Here is a 17659-nt window from a genome sequence, read left to right as displayed (position 1 = left end):
TGCACTACAGTGCAACACAGGACCTCTTCTTCAAAAGACAGCTACTTTCAAGAGCAATAGACATAGCTGACTCTCCCAACATGTAGAAACAGACACAGAGAGTTAGACAAGATGAGGACACAGAGAAATATGTCCCAAATGAATGAACAAGACAAACTCACAACAAGAGATGTAAGAAAATGGAGGTAAGTGATACTCCTGATTGAGAATTTAAAGTAATAATCATTAAAGTACTCACAGAATTTGAGAAATGAGTGGAAGACATCAATGAGACCCTTAACAAAGAGAAAAAAAATGGAGATGAAGAACATAATTAATTAGATTTTAAAAATATGGAAAAAATAGCAGACTAGAGTAAGCAAAGAATACATGAGTGACCTGGAGGACAGAATAATGGAAAGTAAGCAAGCTGAGCAGATGAAGGAAAAAAAATATATATGCAAAATGAGAGTACTTAGGTAACTCAGCAATAACATAAAGTGCAATAACATTAGCATTATAGAGATCCCAGAAGAAGAGAGAGAAAAGGGAGCAGAAAATTTATTTGAGAAATAATATCTGAAAACATACCAAATCTAAGGAAGAAAACAGAAATCTAGGTCCAGGAGGTAGAGAGTGCCCTCAAGAAAATCAACCCAAGGAAGCCCACACCAAGACACATAGTAATAAAAATGGTGAAAAGTAGTGATAAAGAGAGAATTTTAAAAGGGGAAAAAGAAAACAGTTTCACACAGGGAAACCCCAGCAGGCTGCCAATTGATTTCTCAGCAGAAACTTTGCACATCAGAAGTTTGTGGCATGATATATTCAAAGTTCTGAAAGAAAAAAAAATCTGTAGTTTAGAATACTCAATTCAAAAAGTCTGTCATTCATAATAGAAGTGGAGATAAACAGTTTCCCAGACAAACAAAAGTTAAAAGATTTACGATTAATATACCAACCCTACAATACATGTTAAAGGAGACTCTTTGAGCAGAAAGGAATGACCATAAGGAGTGAGAAAATTATGAAACCCAAAAGGAGTAACATTATGTATATTATAAAAATCAGTCAAAGAATTCCAAAAACTGAACGATGTGAAGTATGAACTATATAACTAAATTGTGGGGTGTGGAAAGAAGAGTAAAGAATGGAAGTGATCATCAGCTTCATGTAGAACTGCTATATACATAACTTTTTTAACGTTTATTTATTTTTGAGAGAGAGAGAGAGAGAGAGAGAGAGAGCAAGAAGGGAGGGGCAGAGAGAGAGGGAGACACAGAATCTGAAGCAGGCTCCAGGCTCTGAGCAGTCAGCATAGAGCCCGACACAGGGCTCAAACCCATGGACCGCGAGATCATGACCTGAGCCCAAGTCGGATGCCTAACCAACTGAGCTACCCAGGTGTCCCTAGAACTGCTATATACATAAGATGTTATATATAAATCTAATGGTAACCATGAATCAAATACAGTAATAGACATGCAAAAAATAAAGAGAAAGTATTCCAAGTATATTATTAAAGAAAGCCAACTTATTGTGAGATAAGTAAACAAGGGAAGAAAACAAAAACAACTAGAAAACTAACATATATATATATATATATATATATATATATATATATGAACATATATCCATATATTATGGTAGCAGAGGAAGTGTCCATTGATAGATGAATGGGAAAAAAAGAGGTATGCTTATAAATATATGTATATATATGTATATAAATATACATATATCACCTTTTTTTCCCATTCATCTATCAATGGACACTTCAGATGCTACCATAATTTAGCTATTTAAAAAGTGTTATAATAAACATAGGGATGCACAAATATTTTCAAATTACTTTTCTTTTAATTCCTTGGGTAAACACCCTGTAATGGAACTACTGGGTCATATAGTAGTTCGATTTTTAACTTTTTGAGGAAACTCCATAGTGTTTTTCAAAGAGGCTGCACCAGTATGCATTCCCATCCATGGTGCATGAGGGTTAGTTTTTCTTCAGATCCTCACCAGCACATGTTGTTTCTTGTGTTTTTGATTTTAGCAATTCTGACAGGTATGAGGTGATACCTCATTATAGTTTTGATTTACATTTTCCTGATGCTAAGTGATGTTGAGCCCATTTACATGTCTGTTGGCCATCTATATGTCTTTGGAGTCATGTCTTCTGCCCACTTTGTAATTGGATTTTCAGGTTTTGTTTTGTTTTGTTTTTGATGTTGAATTGTAGAAATTCTTTATATATTTTGGATACTAACCCTTTATCAAATACGTTATTAACAAATATCTTCTTCTAGTTAGTAAGTTGTCTTTTAGTTTTGTTGATAGTTTCATTTGCTGTATAGAAGCTTTTTATCTTGATGTATTCTAACAGTTTAGTTTTGCTTTTGTTTCCCTTGCCTTAGGAAACATGTCTAGAAAAATGTTGCTACAACTGATGTCATAGAAAATACTGCTCTCTTGTAGGATTTTTATGGTTGTAGGCTCATATTTGAGTATTTAATCAATTTTGAGTTTATTTTTTATATGATGTAAGAAAGTGGTTCAGTTTCATTCTTTTGTATGTAGCTGTCCAGTTTTGCCAACACCATTTGTTGGTCTTTTTCTCATTGGATATTCTTTCCTCCTTTGTCAAAGATTAATTGACAATATTATCTTGGGTTCATTTCTGAGTTTTCTATTATGTTATTAGTCTATGTGTCTAGTGTGTGTGTGTGTGTGTGTGTGTGTGTGTGTGTGCCAGTACTATGCTATTTTGATTAGTACAGCTTTGTAATATAACTAGAAGTTTGGAATTGTGATTCCTTCAGGTTTGCTCTTCTTTTTCAAGGTTGCTTTTGTTCTCTGGGGTCTTTTGTGGTTTCATAAAAAAATTATGGTTGTTTGTTCTAGCTCTAAAAAATGCTGTTGGCATTTTGATAGGGATTGTATTATAGTATAGACATTTTAACAATACTGGTTCTTCCAATCCATGAGATTGGAATGTCTTTCCATTTCTTTGTGTCTTCTTCAGTCTCTTTCATCAGTGTTTTAGTGTCCACAATACAAGTCTTTCACCTCTTTGGTTAGGTTTATTCCTAGGTATCTTATGGATTCTGGTGCAATTGTAAATGGGATTGATTCCTTAATTTATCTTTCTTCTACATTATTATTAGTGTATAGAAATGCAACAGATTTCTATACATTGATTTTTTATCTTTTTATTTTACCAAATTCATGTATCAGTTCTAGAAAATTTTTGGTGGAGTTTTTTGGGTTTTCTATATAGAGTATCATGTCATATACAAGTAGCAGAAGTTTTACTCCTTCATTGCTAATTTGGAGACCTTTTATTTCTTTTTGTTTTCTGATTCCTGTAGCTAGGACTTCTAGTACTATGTTAAATAACAATGGTGAGAGTGGACAGCCCTGTCTTGTTCCAGAAAAAGCTCTCAATTTTTCTCCACTAAGGATATTAGCTATAAGATTTTCGTATATATGACGTTAACATATTTTCCCTGTATCCTTACTTTGTTGGTTTTTTTTTTTATTATGAATGGATGTTGTACTTTGTAAAATGTAGATGACAGGTTTAATACGTAGATTAATGTACATACAAGATTTGTCTTTGGAGGATACAAGATGAGTAGATCTCTGCACCCACCCACCAGAATCTCAAAATTTTACATAGAGGACTTACAGAGGTTCAATCACATAGAGTTCAGTTGGTTTCAACAGTATATTACTCTCTCAAGGTTGCCTACTTGAAGTGACTCTGGCTATGGGAACTGTGGATAGAACGTGCATTCCTAGGACAGGGCAGCATTTAAGGTATCTCTCCTTAGGTACAATTCTGTCCTGCTTCTGGGTCAATTGGCAATCACATACTCTCAATGACCTCCCTGACACTCTACCCCTCTTGACTGCTGTTACAATCTTACATGTCCCCTATCTGTAAAATGCCCTGAGAAGTCATCAAGGCGTGTTATTAGCATGGATGTTATTCATTTGGTGGCTAGCTGACTGCACTGGAGGCAGATGCCACAGCAACAATACAAGCACATGGGAGGAAAAGCACATGCGAGGATTAAGATGATTCCCAAAACAGGTAACAATTTTTTCCACCAAGAGTCCCCATGATCCAACCGGCAGTCATGTCGTCTTGATGACCTCTCTTCCCACAATAAAGAGATAGACACAGAGCTTCTGATTTTCAGGTATGAAAATATTTAACTTCACTAAATATTTCCATATTGGTTATATACAGAGATCTCTCATATATGGTTTTGGAGAGCCCCTTCTTCACTATACCTTCACTGGTATTTGACAGTTTTAGTGAAGTCACACTTTTCTCAGACCTCTTATTTTTCCATGTGAAGGTATTTCAGTTACATTAACTATCATTTTCACTGGAGAATCTGAATGCTGGAGAAACCACTGACCATGCCCAGTGATTTCTCCTCTTGTAAGATCTGTGTGTTTGCAGAGAAGGTAAATCCTGATCTTTCAATATTATATAAAAAATGTTGTAGATCATGCTCTGACCCTTTGCATATGGCCTGTCTTTGATCAGTGCTGCCTCTGACTAGATGGGCACGATTATCAAATTTAGTGTGTTGCTAAGTCCATTTGCCTGAATGCTCAAGCCATGGCTTTCATTTAAGCCTTTAGCAGTCATGTAGCTGAATACTTGAAATCTATTATTTGATTTCCTGCTTAGACTTCAGGTAAGGAAGAAAAAAATAAATCAATATCTTAAAACTCCAACAAGCATTATAACAATTTCAATATTTAGTTAAGCTCACTTCATTTTAATTTGCATCCCTGATTATTGGTAAGATTGAGTAAAATTTTGTGCTTGTTTAACATTTGTATTGTTTTTCCCCAAAATGGTCTGTTCAGATGTTTTATCCAATGAAAACAAAATGTGCAGATACAGCGAACACAGTTTCAGAAATTTTCTCATTTTTATAATGTTCAAATCTAAGACAAACCTGAATTAAGTTGTTGAATATTAAGGCAAGAGAATACTTTTTTTATTCAATCAAAACAAACTAAAGAAATTAAATACAAAAGGTAAAAATGAGCTGTTTCTAAAATTTTCATAGCAGTATTCAATATCAGAAAATAATATTTATAGAGTTCCAAGTTGAAAATATACCAAGATATCCAAAGGACATTCTATCCGGTTATTTAAGCATAACTGCAACAGGCAAAATTTTTCAAACATGAAAAAATTTAGATATACGATGCATGAGATACTGTTGAAAATTTTAAGATGTGAATCAAAATAATTTAAGGATAGCAAAGTCACCGTACAAGAACTAGTGATTAGCATAGACAGTATTTAAGTCGATGAATGCCAAGCAATTTCACTACTTATATGGTTACAGAATAACCTATGTAATAATTAAAACAGTAGTTAACTATTTCATAGGATTTACTTTGTGAGGCAGATATAGTACTATTATTCCCATTCAATGCATAGAAACACTGAAGAAAAGTTAAATGAGTTGATTACATTAACAAAGTTATAAGTGACTAACTTGTAATTCGATCTGGGAGGTCTGACTTCAGGGTCCATGTTATTAATTATGTTATATAAAACAGAAAGTAAAGTATAAGCCTTAGATAGAGAAATAATTCAACTATTAAAACAATACCCAGCAATAGTAAAGACGAAAGAAATCCAAATCCATTATGATCAGTAACAATAAATGTTGACACTTCAAAAAAAAAAAAAAGTTTAAATAAATGAATTGCATTCTTCGGTGTGTTTTTCATAAACTTTTTGTCTTAATCTTACTGTCATCTCTTCAGAAATTGTCTTTCATGGTGAAAATTATTTATCTGAAGTATAGAAATTCAATTTTAATTCAGTTGTGTTTGTTTTCTTTACAATACAGAAAAAATTAATTATACATAGTAGTTTTTAATAAAACATCATCCCTAGTGCACTTTTTATTTTCATAGGCAATATGTATCTTTTTACCCAGCATATGAATAGTAAGATGTCAGACAATGAGTAATGCACTAAGTTTAATGACGGTCTGGGTGGAGAAATCCAAGGTATTTATTGTCCTTTTTTCTTGAATTTTATATGATAAATTATTTTTGATGAACTTGTGACATCTTTTATTCCTTCAAACTTTCTAAATTACATTTATTACTGGTACATTATAGTCATAACTTTTATCTATGTATGTATCTACATCTTTACCCTGCATCGCTATATTTAAACATCTTTTCCTGATTAGTTACCCATTGCTAGCTCATCCACTTAGCCCTTAACCACTCTATATACGTATGTGCATTTGAATTTTTATTTCAATGTTAACATTCTACATTATATGCATTTAGTTTCCTCAACTTGTTTGCATATTACTGAAACTACTCAAATGTTCTACTTTGAAAAACATAAAAATGTTCTCATAATTATCAATGATAACAAACAAGATAAAAATTCCATTAAGAAGTTTTATTCAATGTAAAAATGTTTAAAATAGTTTATTTATCTATTTATTTAAAATTATTCTAAATGTTTTTATTTATTTTTGAGAGACAGAGCATGAGCAGGGCAGGGGTATAGAGAGAGGGAGGCCTAGAACTTGAAGCAGGCTCCAGTGTCTGAACAGCACAGGGCCCAACATGGCGCTAAAACTTGTGAACCATGAGATCATGACCTAGGCCAAAGTCAGACATTGAACTGACTGAGCCACCCAGGTGCCCCTTAAGTAGTTTACTTTTAAGATATCACAATCTTGTTACTTTCTGTCAGCCTCTCAAATGCTAAACAAGTATGATGATAAAGTTCTTCAAATATTTTTATTAGAATCATAAGCATCTTTACACTGCACATTAAGTTGTCTTCTCTAAATTAAGTAATATTTATTAAGCACTGATTATGTGTCAAAAACCATGCTAAGTGCTTTATACATATCACTCAATTAATTCCTCATAGCAATTATATTAAGTAAATATTATGGCTTCATTTTACAAGGGAGACTAAAGGATAATTAATAAGTAACTTGCCTAAATTTATAAGATAGACACAATATATTGGAATCTAGGTCTGATTCCAGAGTTTGTATTCTTAACTTGTGCAATATATTCATTCATAATTTTTTTAAATTTTTTCCATGTTTTAGTTTCACAAAAACATTAATGAAAGACAGCCTGGGAAGCTTTTAATCTCTTAAGAGATGTTTGGAGCTTCTGGAGAGTTCTCAGTTATGGTAGACTGCATGTTTGTGGGTATGGAAAAGAGGAATGAGAATTAATGTAAAAGTATGCTATGTTAGAATTGAGGGAAAGGTTGTAAGAGATGGTTATCCAGGGGCTTGTGAGTGACTCAGTTGGTTAAGCATCTGACTCTTGATTTTGGCTCAAGTCATGATCTCGTGGTTCCTGAGTTTGTGCCCTACATTGGGCTATGCACTGACAGTGTGGAGCCTGTTTGTGATTCTCTCTCTCCTCTCTCTCTGCCTTCTAAATAAATAAATAAATAAATAAATAAATAAATAAATAAATTTATTTTAAAACATGGTTATCTGTATAGGAGGACATAGCTGTCCTTGAAACTTAAGGTAAAACTGAAAATTTAATCTTAAAAAATAATCAGTGAAGAGTTTCACAAAATAAAACAAGTAGTATGTTCTGAAAATAAAAACATTTTAAAAATTTGACACTTGTTTTCTTAGCATTGGTTATAGTCTGAGTGTGATGGATCAGAGGAGAGAGCACATGGTGAATGACAACACCCACAACTATTGTGGTGATCAATTCTTAAAGCTATAATTAATCTACTGCTATTTTGTGGCACAAAAGACAGTTTTAGCCAGGAGGAATATGCTGATAGGTAATTTTTAAAAAATGTACATTGCAGAATAATTGTCCTTTATGCCTTAGGTGACATAATGAGGCATTAGTCTAAAAAACATTTTTATTCCCTAAGAATTGCATGAACATTTGTGCAAATGAATTTGATGAAACCTAATTGGTATTATGGTATTAACTTTGTAAATAAGCATATGGGAATTAGTCAGTTTTATCCTGTTCATAATTGACATGAGTAGAATATTTTTAGAGTCAATTAAAAAACATTCAAAGTTTACTATTCCTATTTTGTTCTCTAGAGAGTTTCTGTTCATATAACATCAATCATCAATTATCAATATTGTGGTGCATATATTTAAATATATCTGCCTATTTAAAGGGCATTTGACAAATGTCTTTATATTTTTATAATTCCCTGGTGTCTTATTTTTGTGAAGAAAGTTACACAGAAAGCTGGGTCTAACACTGAATTCATAGAGTAGTTTCTGAAAATTTGCCAACTTAATCTGAATTTTGTGTATTTCAAAATGTCCATTTATTTGGTGGCATTTAATTAAGGAGAGATATTAAATTGTGGAAATTAGTGTTGTACTGTCTGTTACTAATTCAACTTTTATGGTAACTATCATAAAGTTTTCTAACAGGTTGCATATAGAAACTATTGATTGATAAAAATGAGTACTACTTTTATCACTCTCTTGGCAAGTCCAAAAGTTAAGAATTGCTTTAGAGAATACAACTACTTCAGCAACTGTCTTTATGGCTACCATTAGCATATTAGACTTATGTAATTGTTATCTATAATCAGATGGAAATGATACTTGCACTAGAGACAGTGTGATGATAAGAGTTTACTATAAAAACTGAATTTAATCCTCATATTTTAGTTTGGTCTTGTAAGTAAAATGTGAACACGTGTACTAGATAATTTCTATTATTTAAGTACATGAAATATGTGTAGAGAGAATGCATAAGAAGTTATACATAGATTACCTTAAGCAGAAAGAAATATGTATATCAATATATATATTTACCTTAAAAATATAATTCTCTATTTTTCATTTTGTTGATTCACTGCATCATATCAATTGATTTGCAAATATTGAACCATCCTCTTATTCTGGAAGAAATCCCAATTGATACGGCGAATAATCATTTTCTTTTATTGTTGAATACAGTTTGCTAATATTTTATTGACGAGTTTTACATCTAGGGATATTGAGCTATAGTTCTCTTTTTTTCTGGTGTCTGGTTTTGGTATCAGGGTAATGCTGGCTTTGTTGAAAATATTTGGAAACTTTCTTTCCTCTTTTATTTTTTGAAATAGTTTGAGAAGAGTAGATATTAAATAGATATTTTAATTGTTAAAATTCACCTGTGAATCTGTCTGGTCTTGGAATTTTATGTTTTGGTAGTTATTTGATTACTGATTCAATTTTATTACTAGTAATTTGTATATTCAGCTTTTTATTTCTTCCTGATTCAGTTTTGGAAGACTGTATTTTATAAGAATTTATCTCTTTCTTCTAGGTTGTCTAATTTTCTGACATATTATTTTTCACAATATTTTCTTATCCTTTATATTTCTGTATTGCCCATTATTTTACCATTTCTCTTTTATCTCTGACTTTATTTATTTGAGTCCTTTCTCTCTCTCTCTCTGTTTTTAATGAGTGTAGCTAAGAGTTTATAAATTGTGTTTATATTTTCAAAGAACAAGTTCCTGAATTTTTCATTGATTGTTTTCCTTTTCTCATTTCTTTCTTTCTTTCTTTCTTTCTTTCTTTCTTTCTTTCTTCTTTCTTTCTTTCTTTCTTTCTCTTTCTTTTTCTTCTTTTCTTTTTTTCTCTATGCCATTTACTTCTTCTATGATCTTTATTATTCCCTAAATTCTACTCACCTTGCCTTTTATTTACTTTTCTTTTTCTAGGTCCTTTAGGTGTAAGATTGTTATTTGAGCTTTTTCTTGTTTATTGAGGTAAGCTTATATTGCTACATATTTTCCTCTAAAAACTGCTTTCACTGCATCCCAAAGACTTTAGACTGTTATTTTCATTTTCATTTGTTTCCATGTATTTTTTATTACCTTTTTTATTTCTTTCTTGACAGATGGATTGTGTAGTAACATGTTGTTTAGCCTCCATGCGTTTTGTTTTTTTGTTTGTTTATTTATTTATTTATTTATTTATTTATGATTAATCATGAGCTGTAAGTTTAACTTATGTTCAGAGTAAAAGCTATAACACAATTAGCTTGTTTATGGCCAACCACATATTGGGTTATAATACAGATCTGTGCTCAAATCTCAGTTTAACTTCTGTGCAGAAGGTTCTCAGTAATTGTTTTCTTTTTTTTTCTTTTTGTTTAATTTATTTTTTAAATTTACATCCAAGTTAGTTAGCATATAGTGTGACAATGATTTACAGAGTAGATTTCTAATGGTCCTTACCCATTTACCCACCACCCCTCCACAACCCCTCCAGTAACCATCAGCTTATTCTTCACATTTAAGTCTCTTATATTTTTGTCCCTCTCCCTGTTTTTATACACTTTTTGCTTCCCTTCCCTTATGTTTATCTATTTTGTGTCTTAAAGTCCTCATATGAGTGAAGTTATTTGGTATTTGTCTTTCTTTGACTGACTAATTTCGCTTAGCATAATATACTCTAGTTCCATCCACATAGTTGCAAATGGCAAGATTTCATTCTTTTTGATTGCTGAGTAATACTCCATTGTATATATTTACCACATCTTTATCTATTCATCCATCGATGGACATTTGGGCTCTTTCCATACTTTAGCTATTGCTGATAGTGCTGCTATAAACATTGGGGTGCAAATGCCCCTTTGAAACAGCATCCTTGTGTACCTTGGATAAATACCTAGTAGTGCAATTGCTGGGGCATATGGTAGTTCTATTTTTAATTTTTTTGAGGAATCTCCATACTGTTTTCCAGAGTGGCTGCACCAATTTGCATTACCGTCAGCAGTGCAAAAGAGATCCTCTTTCTCCACACCCTCACCAACATTGGTTGTTGCCTGAGTTGTTAATGTTAGCCATTCTAAAAGGTTTGAGGTGGTATCTCATTGTGGTGTTGATTTGTATTTCCCGGATGATTAATGATGTTAAACATTTTTTCATGTGTAGGTTGGCCACGTGTATGTCTTCTTTGGAGAAGTGTCTATTCATGTCTTTTGCCAATTTCTTCACTGGATTATTTGTTTTTTGGGTGCTGAGTTTGATAAGGTCTTTATAGATTTTGGATACTAACCCTATATTAATATGTCATTTGCAAATATCTTCTCCCATTCTGTCGGTTGACTTTTAGTTTTGTTGATTGTTTCCTTTGCTGTGCAGAAGCTTTTTATTTTGATAAGGTCCCAGTAGTTCATTTTTGCTTTTGTTTCCCTTGCCTCTGGGGACGTGTTGAGTAAGAAGTTGCTGCGGCCAAGATCAAAGAGGTTTTTGCCTGCTTTCTCCTCGAGGATTTTGATGGCTTCCTGTTTTACATTGAGGTCTTTCATCCCTTTTCATTTTGTTTTTGTGTGTAGTGTAAGAAAGTGGTCCACGTTCATTTTCTGCATGCTCCTATCCACTTTTCCCAGCACCACTTGTTGAAGAGACTGTCTTTATTCCATTGGATATTATTTCCTGCTTTGTCAAAGATTAGTTGGCCATACGTTTGTGGGTCCATAGCTGGGTTCTCTATTCTGTTCCATTGATATGAGCATCTGTTCTTATGCCAGTACCATACTGTCTTAATGATTACAGCTTTGTATTACAGCTTAAAGTCCGGGATTGTGATGTGTCCTGACTTGGTTTTCGTTTTCAAGATTGTTTGGCTACTCAGGGTCTTTTCTGGTTCCATACAAATTTTAGGATTGTTTTTTCTAGCTCTGAGAAGAATGCTGGTGTTGTTTTGATAGGGATTGCATTGAATATGTAGATTGCTTTGGGTAGTATTGACATTTTAAGAATGTTTGTTCTTCCAATCCAGGAGCATGGAAGATTTTTTTTTTTTTTGTATCTTCTTCAATTTCTTTCATAGCTTTCTATAGTTTTCAGTGTAGATTTTTCACCTCTTTGACTAGACTTGTTCACAGGTATTTATGGTTTTTGTGCAATTGTAAATGGGATCGATTTCTTGATTTCTTTTTCTGTCACTTCATTCTTGGTGTATAGGAATGCAACTGATTTCTGTGCATTGATTTTATATCCTGCAACTTTGTTGAATTGATGGATCAGTTCTAGAAATTTTTTGGTGGAACATTTTGAGTTTTGCATATAGAGAATCATGTCATCTGTGAGGAGTGAAAATTTCACCTCCTTCTGGCTGATTTGGATGCCTTTTATTTCTTTGTGTTGTCTGATTGCTGAGTCTAAGACTTCCAATACTATGTTGAATAACAGTGGTGAAAGTGGTCATCCTTGTTTTGTTCCTGACCTTAGGGGGGAAGCTCTTAGTTTTCCTCATTGAGGATGATATTAACATTGGGCCTTTCATATATGGCTTTTATGATCTTGAGGTATGGCCCTTCTATCCCTACTTTCTTGAGAGTTTTTTTTTTTTTATCAAAAAAGGTTGCTGTATTTTGTCACATGGTTTCTCTGCATCTACTGAGAGGATATTGTGGTTGTTGTTCTTTCTTTTATTGATGTGATGTATAACATCAATTGTTTTGTCATTATTGAACTAGCCCTGCATCCCAGGTCTAAATCCCACTTGGTCGTGGTGAATAATTTTTTAAATATATTATTAGATCCAGTTGACTATTATCTTGTGGAGGATTTTTGCATCCATGTTCATCAGGGAAATTGGTCTATAGTTCTTTTTTTTAGTGGGGATTTTGTCTTGTTTTGGAATCAAGGTAATGCTGGCTTCATAGAAAGAGTTTGGAAGTTTTCCTTCCATTTCTATTTTTTGGAACAGCTTCAAGAGAATAGGTGTTAACTCTTCCTTAAGTGCTTGGTAGAATTCCCCTGGAAAGCCATCTGGCCCTAGACTCTTGTTTTTTAGGAGATTTTTGATTACTAATTCAATTTCTTTACTTGTGATGGGTCTGTTCAAATTTTCTATTTCTTCCTGTTTCAGTTGTGGTAGTTTATATGTTTCTAGGAAATTGTCCATTTCTTCCATATTGCCCATTTTATTGGCATATTATTGCTCATAATATTCTCTTATTATTATTTTTATTTATGCTTTGTTGTTTGTGATTTCATTCTTGATTTTATTTATTTGGGTTTTTTTCTTTTTCCTTGTGATTAAACTGGCTATTGGCTTTTCAGTTTTGTTAATTCTTTCAAGGAACCAGCTTCTGGTTTCATTGATCTGTTCTACTGTTTGTTGTTGTTGTCGTTTTTTTGTTTGTTTGTTTGTTTGTTTGTTTGTTTTGATAGCATTGATTTCTGCTCTGATCTTTATTATTTCCTGTTTTCTTCTGGTTTTGGGTTTGAGTTTTTTTTCTTATTATTGTTTTTAATGTTGGGCCAGGGGAGGGGCAGAGAGAGAGGGAGACACAAATCTGAAGCAGGATCCAGGCTCTGAGTTGTCAGCACAGAGCTGTATGCAGGGCCTGAACTCACAAACTATGAAATTATGACTTCAGCTGAAGTCAGATGCTTAACTGACTGAGCTACCCAGGCGCCCCTTATTAGTGATTTTTAGTTTCATGTTGTTCTGGTTGGTAAGATGCATTTCTAAAAATAAAATTATTTATGCTTAAATATCAGAATATGGAGACGTTATCTTAAATCAAGAGTATTCACCTCTGGAGAGTGTCTTTTTATCCATTCAGTGATTGCAAAGGTGTATTTAGTGTTTATTACTAACAAGCATTCTTATGTTTTAAGATGCAGATATAAGATTTCTTTACTAATCATGTCCAATTCCATGAAGTGAGAGAGAAAAATTAAGAGACAATTACTATGTAGTTCTCTCAAAAGGGAAACCAATGGGACACCTGTGTGGCTCAGTCAGTTGAACGTCTGACTCTTGATATTGTATCAGGTTATGATCTCAAGATCATGGGATTGATTGCCATATTGGACTCCACACTGAGTGTGGAGCCTAAGATTCTCTTTCTATCTCCTGGGTAACCTGGGTGGCTCAGTTGGTTAAGTGTTCAACTCTTGGTGTCAGCTCAAGCCATGATCTTATGGTTCGAGAGTTTGAGCCCCGCTTTTGTCTCTGCACTGACCATGTGGAGCCTGATTGGATTCTCTCTCCCTCTGTCTCTGCCCGTCTCCTGATTGAGCTGTCTCTCTTTCAAAATAAATAAATAAACATTAAACCAAATATTCCTTATCTCTCTCTGCCCCTTGCCCCCGCTGGTGTTTTCTCTCTTTTCCTCTAAAATAAAATTTAAAAAAGGTAACCAAGAATCATTTTGGATAACTCAAAAAGTGCTTACAACCCATCCTGGTGAATTTGGTAACCTCTCAAGAGTCAGACCTGAATTTCAATATATTTTGTTTTAGTAATTATATACATTCAGATAAATTTACCTACTTAATATGTCTTGATTTTTGTGTAAAATGGAAATAGTTATAATGATTATGTAACATAGTTGATACCATAGATAAATAAATAAATGACCACTTTCAATGGCCTTGAGCACATAGCCAGTGCTTAATAAACCTTATTTATGTCCTACTATTAATTATTATACAATTTTTAACATTATCTCTCTCTCTTTATCCTTCCCTTCTTTCTCTCTTTGCTATTCTTACACACACATGCACACACACACACACACACACAGAAAATCTTTCATACAACATCCATTCTCCTTCCTAAATCTTGACTGCCTTATTTCTTGTACTAGTTTACTCTTTAGACTACCTGTATTTTAACAAAGAGCTATTGAACAAAATTCTCTCTTGTACAGCCTGGCATGATAAGGTTGACATCAGAATAAAAACAGATGCTAGATCACTAAACTTAACTTTGGATGAAAGGCGATGGGGAGAGAAAAGTTAACAGTCGGGAAATGGAATGAGAACACGGGAAGGATCCAAGTTTGAAATCTTTAATGTAGAATGTCAACAATTCTATGATCTCTTTTTCTTTGCCCAGTAGTCCTTAGAAAACAAACCTTCATTACTCAAGTTATCACTTGAGTCAAAAGAGAAGGGATAATTTCATAAGAGATAGGTGAGTCCCTGCTTCCATCCAATTCCTTTTCCCTCCTATAAAGCAGTAACAGGTTACTGCAGTGCCTGTGTCAGGTGTAATAAGGATTTTGGACAACAGAAATGCCTCCGGGACTCTTGAATATTCTCCTATTCTTAAAATTTCAATTATAGGCACATAGCCTTAAAAGCTTCTATTTTTGAAAGCTTAAAACTCAAATGTTTTCTTCTAAATGTATCAAAGATCTCTAAGATCTCGGATGCTTACTTTTTTACTTCAAATAATGTTAAAAATAAAAGAATGCATAAAACTATGAGGGAAAATGACTAACTTAATTGAAAATGAATAAAAAATGTAATAAATGTATTAAGACTTTAAAATTTTACCTTGGACAAGTCCTGTTGATGTTTAGAGATCTATGCTGATGTTTATGGATCTACAGACTGCCAAAGTAAAATGCATAGAATATTCCATGTCTTGTTGAATATGAACAAAACATTTTACTTTTTTTTAATTTTTTTTTCAACGTTTATTTATTTTTGGGACAGAGACAGACAGAGCATGAACGGGGGAGGGGCAGAGAGAGAGGGAGACACAGAATCGGAAACAGGCTCCAGGCTCTGAGCCATCAGCCCAGAGCCTGACGCAGGGCTCGAACTCACGGACCGTGAGATCGTGACCTGGCTGAAGTCAGATGCTTAACCGACTGCGCCACCCAGGCGCCCCTGAACAAAACATTTTAACAGAAACCTCAATGATGACTAAGCCACTTCATCCAAAGGTAGGGATTACATACTCTCCTTGATTAATTCTAAAAAGAAAAGTGTCAGAGATCAGTAATTAAGTACAGAATATAATCAATGAAGAAAAGTATTCAAATTACTCAGTTCTCAAATTCTTTTTTTCTCTTAACTATATTTATTTTTCTCTCTGGAAATCAGAGAAATATATATTTATCTATATAAAAGCAACTACTTACCATTTTTGCTTTACCAATATACATGAAACTCTTCTTAATCCACCCACAGAGACAACATCTAAGTCCCTGAAATAACCCATTTTTAAACTCCTTGATGAAGTCAATGAACAAATATCTTAGAGGACTATGCATTCCATAATATATTCTGAACACCATACCAAGCAATTCTAAGCTTTAATTTATACACTAAAAGGGTATGAGTAGACACATATTTATTTTGATTATTTAGCTGAATTATGATAGCACCACATATAAAATCATATCATCCACAGTAGTCACAGCATTTTTATCTGTAGCATATAAAACATGACTCTATTTTAAGTTAGGATTCATAGCATTTAGAGAGAACAGTGCTTGCTTCGGAAGCACATATACTAAAATTGGAACGATGCAGAGATTAGCATGGCTCCTGTGCAAGGATGACACGCAAATTCATGAAGCGTTCCATATTTTTCTGTGGATCCTGAGAAACTCAACAGAAGACCGGGGGTGGGGGGAGGAGAAGGGGGGAAAAAGTTACAGAGAGTGAAGGAAGCAAACCATAAGAGACTCTTAAATACTGAGAATAAACTGAGGGTTGATGGGGGGTGGGAGGGAGGGGAAAGTGGATGATGGGCATTGAGGAGAGTACCTGTTAGGATGAGCACTGGGTGTTGTATGGAAACCAATTTGACAATAAATTTCATATTAAAAAAATAGAGATAACAGAAAATGGTAAATTGGATAAATCACTGGGGAGGTGGAGATATATAACACTGTCCAATTAAGTACTTACAATTCTTAAAGAGCTGAAAAAATATCTGCTAACTTCTGGTAGAGGGAAACCTGGAAAATTATAATCAGTAAAATGAGAGGCCATGATTTTTAAATTTTTATTGTTTATCCTGGCAGCTGGTAGGCTGTATGCTTCTTGTTTTTCTAATTAATATAAAGGAGCTCTCCTTTGGAAAAGAGATGTAATTATTTTCAAACCCTGACATACTAATTATATAGATTTAATTTAGGTGCTGTTTCCTTATCTGTATAAAGGAGACTATAATAACTTTCATGTGTGTAATAGTTAAAGTAATAATGTATGCAGAACACCTAACAATGCCAGATACATACTGGAAAACTACTGGTTAATAAAAATTCAATTAAATTGTTTGTTTTATAACAAAGTCTATTACAAAGAAAAATTCACTGAGAAGGAAATATTGTTGACTGATTTGATACTTCTTTTGAAAACTTTAGCTTACAAGAGCATTTGTTTTTTTTTTACTTTTAGGTGGATGTAATGTGAACTGAAGATGTTAATCAAATCATGTCTTTTGCTGCTGAAATATTGGACTTGTGGTACTAGATATAAAGCACGATGTGTTGACCTGTCTATGGTATCTTTACCAATGTGTAATAGAAAACTGACAGCCTGTCTCCTGCTTTCATCCATCTACATGCAGGAACCTTGGTAATATATTTTTAGATCCAGATCTGAATGTCTTTCTCTAAATGCATCAAGAGAATTTAGTAACTATGCACAGAACAGTGATCTAGTTTTCTACCATGAAAAGTGTATAGAAGAGTGAAAATTGGTAAATTATTTTTGGCAAATTCCAGAATAATGTTGGTTACATAAACAAAATAGAAATAAGGGAGTAGAAATGTTTAAAGAGAGAGAAAGAGAGAGAGAGAGAGCAAGAGAGAATGAGAGACAGACAAACAGAGGAAATTTTGAAGTAATAGAAGGTGAGGCACATAAATAAGTAAA

The 17659-nt window shown here is 33.3% G+C and overlaps 1 non-coding gene across 1 annotated transcript; it reads left to right on the top strand.

The window, feature by feature from the left end:
- The first annotated feature begins 16262 nt into the window (after positions 1–16262).
- On the top strand, positions 16263–16366 carry LOC121039546 (U6 spliceosomal RNA). Its single transcript, XR_005794830.1, has one exon. It is a non-coding gene; the product is annotated as a U6 spliceosomal RNA (small nuclear RNA).
- Positions 16367–17659: the final 1293 nt, after the last annotated feature.

The sequence above is a fragment of the Herpailurus yagouaroundi genome, unplaced genomic scaffold, assembly GCF_014898765.1.
Source record: "Herpailurus yagouaroundi ecotype Mexico unplaced genomic scaffold, PumYag 180, whole genome shotgun sequence".
Classification (NCBI taxonomy): Eukaryota; Metazoa; Chordata; class Mammalia; order Carnivora; family Felidae; genus Herpailurus; species Herpailurus yagouaroundi.
This window is presented reverse-complemented; position numbering and strand designations above follow the sequence as displayed.